The following is a 17,464-nucleotide window of genomic DNA, read 5'->3' as shown; positions in this document are numbered from 1 at the left end:
AGTGTAGTTCACTTGAGCAGAGTCTAATGTCTTGCTAGAATAATAGGCAAAATGGAAGACTTTCTCCTTCCTCTGCCCAAGCACTTCACCAACAACCACATCACTCACATCACACATCAACTCAAAAGGCATCTCCCAATTCGGAGCAATCAGAATTGGAGCTTCAATCAAATTCTTCTTCAGCACCTAGAAAAAATCTTGATGCAACTTTCATCAGATTGAAAATTCACCTCCTTTTCCAGTAAGTCGCACATAGGTCTGGCTTGGAGAAATCATTGCATGTTCAAGGAAACTCCTCACCTTTTTCACTGAGACTGAAGGTGGTAACTTCTCTATTACTTCATCTTTCGCGCGATCAACCTCTAGGCCTTGCTTTGACACTTTATGATCCAGCACAATGCGTTTCCTCACTAAGAAATGACATTTTCCCAGTTTAGCACGAAAGGCTGTCTCTTCATAATGAGCAAGGACCTTGTCAAAAAATTTCAAACACACATCAAATGACTTACCAAACACTAAGAAATCATCCATGAAATCTACACGAACTCCTCCACCATATTATGGAAGATGGCCACCATGCATCTCTGGAAGGTAGCTGACGCATTGCAAAGTCTAAATGGCATACGATTGAAAGCATATGTGCCACAATGATAAGTGAGAGTTGTCTTATCTTGATCCTCATGAGCAATCACAATCTGATTGTAGCCACCCATACTGTTTCTTACCTTGTCAATCTGTCCAATGAAGGGAATAAGATAGTGCCACAATGATAAGTGAGAGTTCTTTTTTATTGACAATTGTCCATTAGCTATATCTGTCAAAGAGCGCCCTATATCTAAGAAGAGACGTCCCAAAATATAGGGGACCTCAAGATCCAGCTCAAAATTCAAGACGACAAAATTCACCGGGAAAATCAAGGACCCCACTTGCACTAATACATCTTCCACAATGCCTTCTAGCCTAGTCACTAAGCGATCAACAAGTTGGAAAATAATTGTGGTGGACTTAAGACTGCCCAACCCTAACTTTTTGAACAATAAGGTGGGAATTATATTGATGCTTGCTTGAGTATCACACAACCCCCTATCATGAAGTCTCTACCTTATAGTGATCTACACTATGAAGCAGAACATATCTTTTAACTTTGTGGGCAACCTATTCTAGATTCGAGAACTGTATAAAGTACAATTGTTTCATACTCGTTTAGCCTCCAATTAATCACCACGATGTCTTTCACATTTTTGGCATACTTAGGAATTCCCTGCAAAACATCAATAAGAGACAAATTAATGTGAACCTGCTTAACTAGAGTGAGAAACTTACCAAAGCATTCATTCCCTTCTGCCTTTTGAACTTTTGTGGGAATAGAGGAGGTGGTTTCATATTTTGTACTATATTATTATCTTTTGAGACTTTTTAGACTCGCTTTTATCCTTTGTCTCTCTCTATTGTGTCAAATCGCATACACAAGTGTACGTGGTTAAGCAAGTAATATGGTGACTTTTGCTAGTCGAATTATCAAATCTATAGGACTTTTGACTAATAAATATCTAATTTAACTTTTAACTATAATTATGCAAGTGTGCAAAAATAGTTTGAAAGTTGATTTTAACTAAAAGATTTCAATTAGAAACTAAGAAAATTAAACAACAAAAACTTGAGTTCAACTTGGGATTTTGATCAGTAATTAAAGAAATTTCAGTCCTACCACTTTCATGTGAATTCATGCAGCGTGATTTCAACCATAGATTCTACTGGATTATTGAATCACCGACTTACAATTATAAAAATATGGTTATTTTCTTTTAAGCCTCCAATCATCTATCAAAATTGATAATCTAACTATATAATTGAACGGAGATATATTTAACCAATTATGGAGTATTACGTTCTCTTCTCATTCCTTAGTCAATTGTTGCTTTCAATTGCACACGCAAGTGTACGCGGTCGCACAAGTAATATAATGGCTTTTAAAAGAATCGAATTATCGAACCCAAAGGACTTGTCAATTAATTATTCTTACTAAATTATATTACTTCTAATTATTTATTTAAGGGGAGGATTTCAAAAGATGAATATATTAACTAAACTAAAAATAAAGATAAAATAACTAAAAAGCAATTAACTAAGAAAAGATAGATGTTTACACAATCAATGAATGAATCGATCTAGGATTATAATTTAACTAACAATCATGTTTAGCATCAATTTCATCAACTTATTTGATTATCTAGTTATTGATTCACAGTATGATCATGGTCTCCCGACCTCTAATCGCCTACGATAAATGATAACCTAACTACATCGTTGAGCGGGGATAAATTGGACCAAGTACCTAGCATTACGATTTCTTCCTGTATAGTGACCAAGCATGGTTTCTAGGTATATCCCTATCCTAGATACAAACTAACCCTAATTATTAAGAGAAAATCATGCTCCTTATATTCCACATTCTATCCTCTTATTCCTCTCCCAAGTTCAATTCGGACAATATGTTTATTTCAATGGTGATCAAGCATCAAAATAGTAATCACAAGAATATAAGAACAACTAATATGATAAAAAATCGTGCCGAATCAAAATCACTAAATAATCATATTGTAAGTAAATATAATCCAAGAATAAAAAATTTAACTCCACATAGACATAGAGCAATTACAACTCATCATTCAAAGAAAAGATGTAAAATAAATAAAAGAGAAAGAAAAGATAAAATTCTAAATTAAAAGTTAATTTCTACATTCATCCACCTCTAATCACAAGAATATAAGAACAACTAATATGATAAAAAATCGTGCCGAATCAAAATCACTAAATAATCATATTGTAAGTAAATATAATCCAAGAATAAAAAATTTAACTCCACATAGACATAGAGCAATTACAACTCATCATTCAAAGAAAAGATGTAAAATAAATAAAAGAGAAAGAAAAGATAAAATTCTAAATTAAAAGTTAATTTCTACATTCATCCACCTCTCCTAATAATTATTCTTATGGACTATTTATAGATGTAGAAAATCCTGAATAAAATAATTGAGTCCAAAATAAATTAGAAATTCAAAACCAAACGGAATTGGATTCCGTTTGAAACACTGCTTCGTCCGCCGCCTTTCAATGGTGTCTTCATATTGCTGCCACGTGCCAAATGCGCCAATTTCAATTGAATATCTCTTTGCTGCACTTTCATATGTATACAATATTATATTAAATATAATGTATTAAGCTGTCTGATTGATTTTCTTCTTCAATCTTTCATCTTTAATTCTTTTTCGCTTCAAATTTCTTTATTTTTTCATCAATTTAATTCTACAAATAAAATACACTATTAAGCACAATTCATAAAATTCATGCTAAAAATAAATAAATATAAATAATAAATATGAGGCAAATAATGATTAAAATATGTATTTTGGCCTCACATCATCAATTTAGGTAAATAGGTATATTCTTATCCTTGATACTAATCAAGAGTTCTTAGAACCAAAGAGCTCAAGTAAAGCTATAGTCTTCTTGATGTTTTTGACAACACTACTTCCTCCTTCTGAAGTATTTATAAAGAACTTTGCTCTTTTTGGGGTTGAGAATCTAAAATCAGGAATTGACGTGGACAATACTTGAAGTGTTTGTTGTCCCAACATGATGACCTTGCTCATCATAACAGGTTTGAACACTCCAAAGGTAACACCAACGATTTTTTATACTTCAACAAAGAACTTGGAGGTAACAACCTTAAATGAAGGTAATTAGGAGTTGATCTTCTTGGAGGTCATTTTAGTGTTCTTTCATGATTGAAAAGTTGAGATGAAAGGTAGATATTATCCCACTAGCGTGCCAGAATTTATAGACGATAAAATTTGTGTCGAGAAAATAATAATTAGGTGTGAAAAATATCACAACAATCGTAGTATTTTGTTTAAGATATAAGTGTTGCAATCTCTATAAATCCTTTGATTCTTCTTTTCAAATATACATTCAAGAGCTATTGAGCTGGATCTTGACTTGAACTTGAATTCAAGGGCTTTTGAGCTTATTCTTGATTTGGTGGTCTTGATCTTGAGTTGTTTCTTGAACTTGAGTTCTTGAATGCTTGAACTTATAGCTTGTAGAGAAATCTACGACGTTTGATCCACAAGATCTCTCTGCCTTCTTGTTAGAATTTTGGTGTCTTTTTTGAACTACGAGGACCCCTATTTATAGTTGTAAAATGAAAGCGTTGGGATGAGGACAAACTTTTTTCGGCCAATCAGATTTAAGTTATACGACGAAGGAGTTGTGATGATGACAAATTGTCTTTGGTCAATCAGATCTAAGTGACATGATAATATATGATTGGTTAGAACATGTGACACATTTTTATTGGTCTTTGATTTGGCTAGGCATGCCATGTCATTTTAACTTGTGGCATGATCCTATTTGTTTCTTTGTTTGACTTTGCATGTCACGTCATTTGATATGTAGTACCAAAAATTTCCTCTAGAATGAGATGACATATTGTGCTTAGCAAATCGGGCTTATCATATGTAGACAAAATTAATGGACTAGTCCAATGAAATTGAACTTTTAATCAAATCCATATTTATATTGGACTAGTGTATCTTGAATTTAATATAATCTGAATCATTTTATAAATTCATCTTCAATAAAGTTTTAAATAATTATAGACACAAACTAGTATTACTTTCTCCTTTCTCAATTTCATATTTGATTGTGACCAAAACAAGCAATTAATGTTGTTTCGACAATTTATAGCACGAATCTTTATAAGGAATTCAACAATTATAACTTAAACAAAAGTGATCAATCTAGAAATTTATGACACACTTCTATTCTTGCTGCTATTTCTATTTTATTAACATTGTGTATCATACAAATATTTTCTAATCAATTTAACCAAATACCGAACTATTAAAAACCAAAAACCAATAATAAATATCCTATTAATTTATTTATGAATTTAACATATTCTCAATTTGATAACCGGTAAGTAAAAATTGATAATACATCAAACCTCCAAACCGAACATGGATACACTGGGGGTCATTTGGTTATTGGTTAGAGTTATGCAGGTATTAGTTATTCATGTATTAGTTATGTGGGTATTAGTTATTCAGAAATTAGTTATGTAGATATTAATTATGCAAGTAATAATTATGTCGGTATTCTTTATGTAGGATTTAGTTGTGTAAAAATTACAATACATAAATTATTACTTATTGAATATTTAACTTGTTGTAAATGAATATACTTTTTTTAAAACAAAATCTGAAATTATAAAATCCAAAAATGATATTAATATACGTGATAAACAAGCCAAAATACATCAAAGTATCACCAGTCACCAGTCCCCACTAACTATAAACTATGATGCAGAAATATAAAATGCAACAATTCTGGTTCGCGGGGGGGGGGGGGGGGGGGGGGGGGAGCACGAGGATGGCGAAACTAGTACAAAATAGCTTAGTCTTTTTTTTATAAAAAAATTAAGAAATAACTTAGTCGACCTCCTTAATCTTGTAAATTAATAACATTATTTACAAATAAATACGTAATAATTAAGGGTAAACATGTAATTTTATTATTTTAATCCATATACAATAAAACCTCACTAAATTAATAATCTCTCTAAGATAATATTTTCCTTTAGTCCCGACTTGGTTCAATGAAAAAAATCACTCATCTCGATAAGATAATATATTTTCAGAAGACCCTTATATAAATATATGATCCCATTAATATTATAAATTAATATTTTTTTAAAAGTACAAATTTATCTTAGATAATTTAGCGAAATATAATTTCACTGTGTTTTATTTTTTGTTAAAATTTAAATGTAGTTGAAGTCCATCTCTATCTTTTCTTATTGCATCCAAAAGTTTCGATGTTGTCTTTTCGAACTGCACCATAAAATTATGAAGAGTTCTAGATGCAATTAGCGTTTCATTACACGTAACTAGTTCCAAATGTATTGTATCATTTTCAACTTCATCATCAACATTGATGTATTCATTATACTTTATGTATAATAAATTTATTTTTTACGTGAATTCAGTAAATATGATACATAAATTAGTAAAATACAATGATTTTGATGTAATCGAAATAAACCTTCACTGAATCTCAAAACATTCTTTAAATTAATAAATATTAATTTGTTGATTAAATAATATCTCTACAAATAACAATATTTCATGGTCCCATCTATATTAATTTAGTGAGGTTTTACTGTATAACTAATACCCTCATAACTTATTTCACCCTCTACTCCACATAAAATTATACATCGATTTCCTCATAAGTTATGTGAGTATTAGCTATGTAGAATTACAAAAACACAACCAAACACCATATAAAATCAATACATAAATAACTTTTATGCAACATTTGGAAACACACCAATCAAACATTGTATAAAATTTATAGGGATAAGGTACAAGTACCTTTCTAAACTATGACCGAAATTCCAGAGACACCTTAAGGTCCTATTACCCCTGAATCTATTTTTTTTGTAGTTTTGTACATCTTTTTGACTTATTCGATCTTTAAAAGAAAACATCTTTGATTGGTATACGAACTTGGAGCCTTAATCAATTGATTGTTGGGAGCAACTAGAAAATTAATTTCTCAATCATTTCAACAGTACCCGACGTACAGTGAGCATGATGGAATTGACAAACACTACACAAAGTAATGATGAACCCGTAGTGGACTACATCAATCGTTGGCGAATGTTGATTGCTCAGATTGCAAGGACCAAATTTTTGAAATCTCTGCAGTTGAAATTTGTATACAAGGAATGCATTGGGGCCTTGTATATATCTTTCAAGAAATTAAGCCTCGAACTTTTGAAGAACTAGCTACACGAGCTCATGACATGGAGTTAAGCATTGCAAGTCATGAAAAGACATCACTTGTCTTTGATCTAAGAAAAGATGATACAAACTTGAAGTAGTCATTAGAATACACAACTAATGAGTCCATGGCGGTAACCACGACTTCTACGAAGGCCTCCACGAGACAAAAGTTGAAAGAGATCGCGGTGCATTCAACAAACGCAAGATGTGAAAAGTCAATCTACCTTGAAGAAGTTACAAGCAAAAAAGTATCCCTTTCCGGACTTTGATGTTCCTGCGATTCTTGATGAGCTACTAACCAAGAAAACCATTGCACTTCCAGAGTCAAAGCGACCAAAAGAACCCAATAAAGTCGATAATCCTATGTATTGTAAATTTCACTGCATCATTAGTCATCACACCACAAAATACTTCATTCTAAAGGAAAAGATCATGACATTCGTACAAGAGGGAAAGATCATCATTGACGATGGTGAGACAGCTGAGACAAACCATACTAGTGTCAAACTTAATAATAAAAAGGATTCAATTTCAGAAGTTCTACGTCCTGTGGTATCGCCAAGGATTGAACAAGATGTCATCATACTACAGTTTGGGGCTTTGAACCAGTTGAAGTTTCTGCCTTGAAGAAAACAACAAACACATCCAAGGTAGATGACTTCTCCAATGAAGAGAATGGTAACACTTGGACTTTGGTCGCTCTCAAAAAGAAAAAGCATCAAGGGACGTCTAAACTCCAACTTTCAAAAGTCGACATAAGATCAAGTACAAATCAGCTTTAACAATGCGAAAGCATAGAATCCAACACCAAATCGAAGTACATTAATGCTTCATCACAAAAGGTCAGAAGGATAGTTACATTGATGAATTTTTTCCTTGAAATGCTCCTTGACGTACGAGCTTAAACTACAAGTTGAAATGCTCCTTAACGTACGAGCCTAAACTACAAGTTGAAATGCTCCTTGACGTATGAGCCTAAACTACAAGTTGAAACACTCCTTGATGTACGAGTCTAAACTGCAAGTTGAAACACTCCTTGACATACGAGTCTAAACTGCAAGTTGAAATGCTCCCTGACGTACAAGCCTAAACTACAAGTTGAAATGTTCCTTAACGTATGAGCCTAAACTACAAGTTAAAACGCTCCTCGACATACGAGCCTAAACTGCATATTGAAATGCTCTTTTACGTACGAGCCTAAAGTACAAGTTGAAATACTCCTTGACATACGACCCTAAACTACAAGTTGAAATGCTCCTCGATGTACAAGCCTAAACTGCAAGTTGAAACACTCATTGACGTATGAGCCTAAACTGCAAGTTGAAATGCTTTTTGACATACGAGCCTAAACAACAAGTTGAAATGCTCCTTGAAGTACGAGCCTAAACAACAAGTTGAAATGATCCTCGATGTACTAGCCTAAACAACAAGTTGAAATGCTCCTCGACGTACGAGCCTAAACTGCAAGTTGAAACACTCCTTGACGTATAAGCCTAAACTGCAAGTTGAAATGCTCCTTGACATACGAGCCTAAACAACAAGTTGAATGCTTCTTGATGTACGAGCCTAAACAACAAGTTGAAATGCTCCTCGATGTACTAGCCTAAACTGCAAGTTGAAATGCTCCTTGACACACGAGCCTAAATTGCAAGTTATAATACTCCTCGACATATGAGCCTAAACTGCAAATTACAACGCTGCTTAAGGTACGAGCCTAAACTGCAAGTTACAATGCTGCTTAAGGTATGAGCATAAACTACATGTTACTACTAGCCCGCAAGAGTATAAACTGTGTACGGCCCAAAAAAATAATAAAATAAAACTCATCATCATGTACTACGTTATGACTTGATCCTCTTCACCGAGGTACGTAGGTGCTTGGAGTAATCACTCTAAGCTCAGTCACATGAGTAAAAAAATAGGGGGGGGGGGGGTTTGGTGGCATTGCGTGATCATCACACTAGCTCTTTAAAATTATGTAGCTAGCACGTGAGTTCAAATGCGTCACAGATGAGCAAAGGAGAAGAGCTAAGCAAGGCATCTTAGCTGACTTCAAAGGTGAATTTGTAAAAATCCGCAAAGGTTTTGACAATGATTTTTACGTATATTGTATTTCTTGCAGTCTACTTTGCAACGTAAAAATCAGCTCGTGATTCAGAGGTTTCTACGCCAAGTTATAAAGTTTCTACCACGGCCTCTCAAAGCTGTGAAATAGACCATCATATTTCAAAATTAAACTGAGCAGAATTCAAGGATATATTTGTGAAAATCTGTAAAGGTTTTGACCATGATTTTTACACATATTGTAGTTCTTGTAGCCCTCTCCGCCACAAAAGAACAAACTCGTGATTCTGGAAATCCTACTTCGAGTTATGATTTTTTTGCCACCGACGCACAACATTGAAAAACTAAGCAAGGCAGAATTGTGGGCCGACTTTGAAGCAATGTTTGTAAAAATTCGTAAAGCTTTTGGCCGTGATTTTTACACATGTTGTAGATATTTGATCTGTATTTCCAACGGAAAAAGAAAACCATGATTTCAATACTCGTACTTCGAGTTATGAATTTTCTACCCCAGACGCATGAAGCTGAAGAGCCGAGAAAGACAGAATTGTGTGCTGACTTCAAAGCCAACATCTGTACCAATCTACAATGTCTTTGACCTTGATTTTTATGTATGTTGTATTTCTTTGAGTCGTCTTTCCCATGTAATAAGAATCTCATGATTTTGGTACGCCTACTCTGACTAATCAATTTTCTATGATAGACGCGCAAAGCTGCGAAACAGAAATATCAGATCTAGAAATCAACTTCAGAAATTAATTTTGATAAATTTGGAGGGAGTTTTGGTTTGAAATATTGATATATTGCAGAAGATTGTGTTATGTTTCTTAAGGATCAAGCGGATTGCAATTCTATTGCTCATACATATGGGAACGGATAGGTGATAAGTACTTATTCACCGAAGTCGGAAAGGGCTTATCGTGATGTCAATCTCTCCAAGCCAGATGGAATGTGGTAACTCTTAGCCTCTTTATCGCCAAGACTCAAGGATAAGATGCACCACATGGTCAATCGCCAAGAATGGAATGTTTACACTTGAAACTTTTTTTTTTCACAAGGCAGCAATGATGACCATCAACTACTTGCTCGCAGAAGTTTGAAAGGCTACCTCTAATGTTGCCAGAAAGAGTGTCTGACCACTCCAAGCACTTTTATTTCCAAGAAGTAGGGAAGTGATATATCAAATGGTTTAGCGTCGATCTACATTAAGTTTCATTTCTGCTGGATCAAGTGTCTTGCAATTTCATTGCTCCTATATTTGAAAATAAATATACATGCAAAGGTGTGCAAAGTTTGAATCAAAAGTTGGGAGGAATAAGAGCTCCATGTACTTCTCAAGAAGGCATAAGAATGGTCCAAGATCGTCTACAAATTAAAAGGAAGATGTCAATCCACACTGAAGCTTGAAGCATAAGATTATCCGTAATCTAGTTCGCTTATGTTTGAGGGACTACACCAAGCATTTTTTTTCTTCATGCTCACGCCGTGTGCTTTCTCGTTGGAAATGAAATGAAATTACTCCAAATGTTTCTCTCGTGGAGCCACAAAAGGGGATGAAAATGGAGGTGGCAAGTTGTCTCTACCAAGCCTGCAAGAAAGGTGAATGCCTCGAGTAAGTTTTCTGCCAATATTGTAAGGATGAGACGAGTGGTTCCACACTGATCATGTGAACAACTCGTGCATCTTCTAGGTGTTTAGGCTCTTTCAGAAACATGAAAAGAAAAAATATTGGAGCCATTGGTGCAAACTGCACGAAGTTTTCAATTTTTCTTGGTTGATCTACTTCCGATAATACACATAGTAAGTACATGACCCTTCAATATGGCATGACAAACATGAGCAGCACCACAACAATTTTGTTCGACATGGCGGTGCCAATAACACGAAGCGTTGAATTGAGGCCAAATTGGATCTTGAACGTCAATATCCCTTGTTTAAGAAACATGTCAATGCATAAATAAAGATTCAACCACGGCCATTACCTGCAAGAAAGAGAAACAAGAAAATCTAAAAGACACAAATCTGTGAGGAAAACGGCAAAATTTGGAGACAAAATTCAAAAAATCAATTCCCGTCAATAAGAAAGTTTTTGATGTTGATTTTTGGATATGTCGTAGTACTAAAAGCTTAGTTTATCCAGAATCAAGCCGCTCGTCATTTGAATGCTCCTACACCAAGAAAAGGACGTTTTAGCGAGATTGCTCATAAATTTGAGAACCTCCAGGTTTGGAGACCAACTTCAAAAATTAATTCCCATCAATACGAAAGGGTTTTGATGTTGATTTTTCGATATGTCGTAGTACTAAAACTCTAGTTTATCCAGAATCAAGCCACTCGTTATTTGAATGTTCCTACGCCAAGAAAAGGACGTTTTAGCGAGATTGCACATAACTGTGAGGAGAACTTCCAGATTGGAGACAAACTTCAAAAATCAAGTCCCATCAATACGAAAGGTTTTTGATGTTGACTTTTTGATATATCGTATTTCTAGAAGTCTAGTTTCTCCAGAACTAAGTCACTCATCGTTTGAATGCTTCTAGACCAAGAAAAGAACATTTTGGCGGGACTGCACGAAATATAGAAACAACACACCAAATTTGGAGTTCTACTTCAAAAATATTTTACTATCAATTCAAAAGGATTATTCTAATGATTCTTTGATGAATCCTTTGTACATTAAAGGTGTTTATATAGAGTTTTCTATGAACAATTCTCATTCTTTGTACAAGGAAAGTTGTGGTAAGATAGGAAGAAAATTAATCAAATCAATTCTTCCTCATCTAAATGGAATTATGCTAGCACTCAAAAGGAAAACAATAATGCTTAAGATTGGAAGAATGATTCTTACAAAATCAAGAAACTGAAAGAAAGTTGGTGTAATTGTTAAATTACCAATTGTTTCCAAGTTGAAGGTTTGCAAAAAAGGTGCAAATCAAGTTATGTTCTTATTTTATTTAAAATTCAACTTTGGGGACTTGTATGGCGCTCTAAGTATTGATGTCCAAATTTGTATTCAAGTCTATGGTGGAAGTTTATTTGAACTTAAAATTCATACAACTTTGTCACATTGATTTGTGTATCTCTCTCTCAATAGTCCTCCATATCTTCCCTCGGATGGATTGAAATAACAAAAGTCCTTAGGAGCACATAGAAATGGAGTTGCACATAACCGTATCATGCAACTTGTTTTATCGCAAGAAATGAAGTCGAGCAAATGTATTAAGAGTGATACTGTTGGATTCATAATACTTCAAGTCTCGCAATCAAGTGTCAGCAAACCTGCACTTCAACAAGGCTTGAAGTAGGGGGTATCTGTAGACACACAAATTTTATTAGATTTAATTCATACAAAATTTGGATTAAATCCATATTTATTTGGGTTGGATGATTAATTTGGGCTTTAAAAATAAATAAGTCCATTTTTATTAAATTCAAGTCCAATGTCCATTTCACCTTGAAGCCCAAACCCATGCCACGTGTCCCATGTAAGTAGGCATCCAAAACCAACAAGGTGATGCCACGTGTCCAAATGAGGTGGTAGTCACAGTCAAATGCAAAAACCAATCACAATTTGTCAAGTGTCAAAATGACATCATTTGTCCAATCATAAGCAACCTTATCCACTCCCAACAAGCTACAACTATAAATAGGGGATGGACATGACATTCTAAGGCCATGAAGAAAACTCTTCAACAAGCATTCTGCAAAGATTGGAGAAAGCTACAACATCAACTACATAGCTTTTCAAAGGAGTGATCAACAGAGTTCTTCCTGGAGATCGACTTGTAATGACGAAGTGCTTCCTGACATTCCCGAAGATCAAATACATCTCAAGGAGGTCTACATCTTCCTACATTCGAGAAATACGCTAATGAAGGCCCTCGAATCACAGAGAAGTTTAGGAGAGAAGAATCAAGAGAACAACAGAATTGTACTTATGAGATTCATTAATAAAATTAACATTTTTCTTTTATTGCTTGCAGTTAATTTTCAGCGCATATGAAAATTTGTTGCGAACAGACTCATCTATAACAACATGGGTCATCTATTGCAACAGATTAAACGAATAAACATAGTTATGCACTTTTGTTCCAACAGATGCACAATTATGTGTACTTATTCTTAACAAAACATAACAACATATGTTGCAATAGAAAAAACAAATAAACATAGTTATGCACTTCTGTTCCAACAGAAGCACAATTATGTGTACTTGTTCTTAACATAACATAACAGCATATGTTGCAACAAATAAAATAAATAAACATAGTAATGTACTTTTGTTCCAACAGATGCACAATTTTGTGTACTTGTAACATAACATGCATTAACATCATATGTTGCAATAGATAAAATAAAACATTGTCATTAATTGCAAACAGATTGTCAAGGCTCCAAGATACTATCCCAGCAGTCCAAACCCATTGCATTCTTCCAACTGTATTGTCACACAACTCGGTGTTGGGAGGTTGCATTGGTGTACCCGTTATCAAATACTCAATAAATGCAAGTGAGTATGATCAGCACACGGAATTGATTTCATTTTTGACCATGGGTTCCACCCGAACTTTAAATTCATATGGTTCATGAAGAAACTTTTGCTGACAAATGCTTCATTATTTCACTTTGCCTCAATAAGCTTGGCAGCAACTCGAACACAAGTTGTATGAATGTCAAAAACTTGTCATGTTCATAAGCCATCATGTTGCAGTCATAAACATTCATGCGACCTCTGTGCAAGAGGATCTCAAGAGTCACAAAATGATTATTATTTGTGTTCATGATTGCAATAATCCTTTTTTCCCCAATCCAATCCATGCCTCCAAGGTATGGTCTTATGCCCCTAACGTAGTAAATCATATCGTAATTCCATACAAACTCATCGAGTAACTGCTTTAAGCTTCTATCACAAGTTGTTGTTTTCTCCTCGTTAATACTCTCATACCTTTTTTTTAAAGTTGGTATAGAAGTCGAGATCCATGATTCTATCCATGAAATCATAATATTCATGGAATCTCAAATGCCTCTCCCGCATGAGGCTAAGAATTTCATTAACATACTGAAATAACAATTAATATTAAATAGTAAAGAAGAGTAATGATTGAAAATATAAAATTAAAGATTATAAATTGAAGGTTAGTAGAGAAAATAACCCAGTCTTCCCACCACTCATCCATACTTGTCATCTTCCTAAAATCATTTCCATAAAAAAATGTCGTATTTTGCGCGGTGATCTTTTGTTTTCATCAGTTCCAACAAAATGAACTTTTTAGCTACAGGCACCATTTTATAAACATTCACATGTTTGAGCTCCATCTTCTCTCTTACGACCATTGGCAATTCTTCAAATTGTGTATTACCTTGATAAATGATTTTTTTCTCGTCTTGGCTTGTGCAGTATATGGATCCCGAACCTTGTTTGATGGAATGACCCTGACCCCCTCTTGTATTTAAATTCATTTACAACCTCACTCAATGTTTGAAGATACATTATAGAATTGTCATCATGTTTCTTGCACTTCACATAGAAAGCCAGAGTATCTACTACAAGAGGTAGCCCAAACACTTTGTCCATCAACACCAGCACCAGAACAAATACCACCACCAACTTCAACACCAGCACTAACACCAATATTAACACCATGCCTTACAGCTGCATCAACCATATCGTAATTAAAAAATAACGAACTGATCATCAACTCTTGCCCTTTTGATGGTTTTTGCTCCAACCAATTCCTTTTTAACTCTATAAACTACCGGATCAAATAAGGTTTCAACCAACCCTAGAGTAATCAGAAAGGGCATTTGTAACTTCTTTTCTGTTGGGACAAGTCATGGATGCACAACCTAAAATTATAAAAATGAGTCATCTGTAGAAACATTTGGATCACATATTGTAACAAATGGGTCATATGTTGCTTTAGATGGGTCATATGTTGCAACATATGGGACATCTGTAAAAACATTTGAGTCACATGTTGCAACAGATGCATTATTTGTAGCAACATATAACTCACATATAGCAACACATGGGTCATCTGTAGCAACATTTCTGTCACATGTTGAAACAATTGCATCATCTATAACAACAGATGAGTCATCTGTAGCAATATTTGGGTCACATATTATTACAGATGGGTCACATGTTGTTACAGATGAGTGATATGTTGCAACATATGAGGCATCAATAGCAATATTTGGTCACCTGTTGCAACAAATGCATTATATGTAGTAACATATGACTCATATGTAGCAATGCATGGGTCATCTGTAGAAACATTTGTGTCATATGTTGCAACATATGCATCATTTGTAGCAACATATGAGTCATCAGTAGCAACAAACGACTCATCTATAAAGCATATGCCTCAACTGTAACAATATTTAATACATATTTTGTAATTTGTAATATTACAACTTACTGCATCATCAAGAGGCACATATGCATCATTTGTAGCAACATATGAGTCATCAGTAGCAACAAACGACTCATCTATAAAGCATATGCCTCAACTGTAACAATATTTAATACATATTTTGTAATTTGTAATATTACAACTTACTGCATCATCAAGAGGGTTAAAAAGATTTGGAGGATTTTTGACATTTTTTGTTGTCAACCATTGATGCTTATCGTGACCAACGACACTATACTACGGTATGAGTGTCTACGATCGTCGATAATATAGTAACCCAACCAAGGGTTGGGTTGGTGTCCCAAGGGAACAGTTTTGAGAATTAGTTGTCAATTAGAATTTTGTTTGAATTAGTCGTAGCTAACATTTGCGATAAAATACATTGTAAATTAAAGAGGGTAACACAGAAGTGTCAAATATCAAAAGGGGTTTTGTAGCAAGTGATAAAACAGCAAAATAAACTAGAAAATCAAGTATGGGGATGGTTCTTGAGATGTGACCGCAATACAAGTTGAGATAAATCGTTGGGTACATGCTTTCAATAGGAAATTTACAAACAATAGTGACTAGGTGTTAAGCTTTAAATGGAAATAAGTTCCCTGGCAACTTACCACGTTTCAAATGCGTTCCTCTCGGACACCCATTTGCCGCATGAAGACTAGCCTACGCCTTACCCCACTCACTCTCTCGAGCTGAGTGTTAGGATATGGGACTAGGGTTCACCTTCTCGGGCGGAACCCCATGTCGACCCACTCCTTAGGCCATCAGTCTAGTGTTTTTGGTTTCACGACCTCCCTCTCGGGCAAGCCGAAAATACATGGGTGGCTTTGTATTTGCAACTACAAACCCTTTAGATTAAACCACAACCACTAGGTGAAATCACCATTAAAATACATCTAACCTATCAGCAACCAAGACCCAACAAGAATATCAACTCATATTTGCTAAATCACACACCAAAAATGGAGATTCTTTAGCCACACATCAAGAAATAAGAAATTATACCTAACATGATAAAGAAATCAACTGGGTATAAGAAATTAAACCTTGAATTAAGCTACCAAAAATGAATATAGAAGACCCACTTCCAAACTTGGGGAAGAAGAACTCCTTTCTTCAAGTCGCCACAAAACCCTCTCCAAACTTAAGATAAAAATACAGAAAAATACTATAGACTAATAATAATCTTTACTCTAAAAATGTTCCACCCTAAGACTACAATTAAACCTTGATTTAAGCAAAGGAAGAAGAATGGAGAAGACCCACTTCCAACTTGGGGAAGATGAACTCCTTTCTTCAAGTCTCCACAAAACCCTCTCCAAACTTGAGAGAAAAATACTATAGACTAATAATAATTTTTACTTTGAAAATATTCCCCAAAATCTACAACTCTAACTAGTATTTATAGTTTTCACATATTGTGCTGCGGAGGATCGTTCGGCTATATTAGTCGAGATCACTGATGAACTCAGCGATCGGCCCTTTAATCAGCTCATCGCCATCAGTGTCTTGCCTACAACATCCTTATATTTTGGATCATTGGGCGGTACAGTACTGTTTCACGAAACTAATCGGCGACTCGTCGACTACTCATTTCCTCGCCTTTTGATCCACTTCCTTCAAGGCTTCGCGTACTGGAACATAGGGCGGTGCATGTCAATTCGGCTACTCACCAAGTTGGACTCGGCGATCCGCAGACTTTCATTTCTTGTTCTTTTCAGCCCTTTTCCCTCCGTTTTGCGCCTAAGTGTCCATGCTTCCAGTAAAACTTCAAATACTTGAAACTTAAGCATTTTAATCAGGTATTGAAATAAAACAAGCATTCGAGGACATTATTCTATTAAAATAAAGCCCTAAATGAGTCCAATTTGTGGACTCATCAACACCCCCAACTTAAACTTTTGCTTGTCCTCAAGCAAACTCAAGTTCAGCAGTTCAAATAGGGTGCCTCAAACAGTGCTACACAAGACTAAATCATGAATGCACACAACAAGACTCAATTTACTTATGCAAGGATCACTTGTGTACTCAAAGATTCAAATTGTGGCACACCATTACCAAAGATTCTCATGCTCGCAATACTTGCTACTTGTGAAGTTCAAGCTCAACAATAGTATATAAATGCCCTCA

Source organism: Solanum tuberosum, unplaced genomic scaffold, assembly GCF_000226075.1.
Source record: "Solanum tuberosum cultivar DM 1-3 516 R44 unplaced genomic scaffold, SolTub_3.0 scf00050, whole genome shotgun sequence".
NCBI classification, from domain to species: domain Eukaryota; kingdom Viridiplantae; phylum Streptophyta; class Magnoliopsida; order Solanales; family Solanaceae; genus Solanum; species Solanum tuberosum.
Note: the sequence above shows the minus strand (reverse complement) of the source record.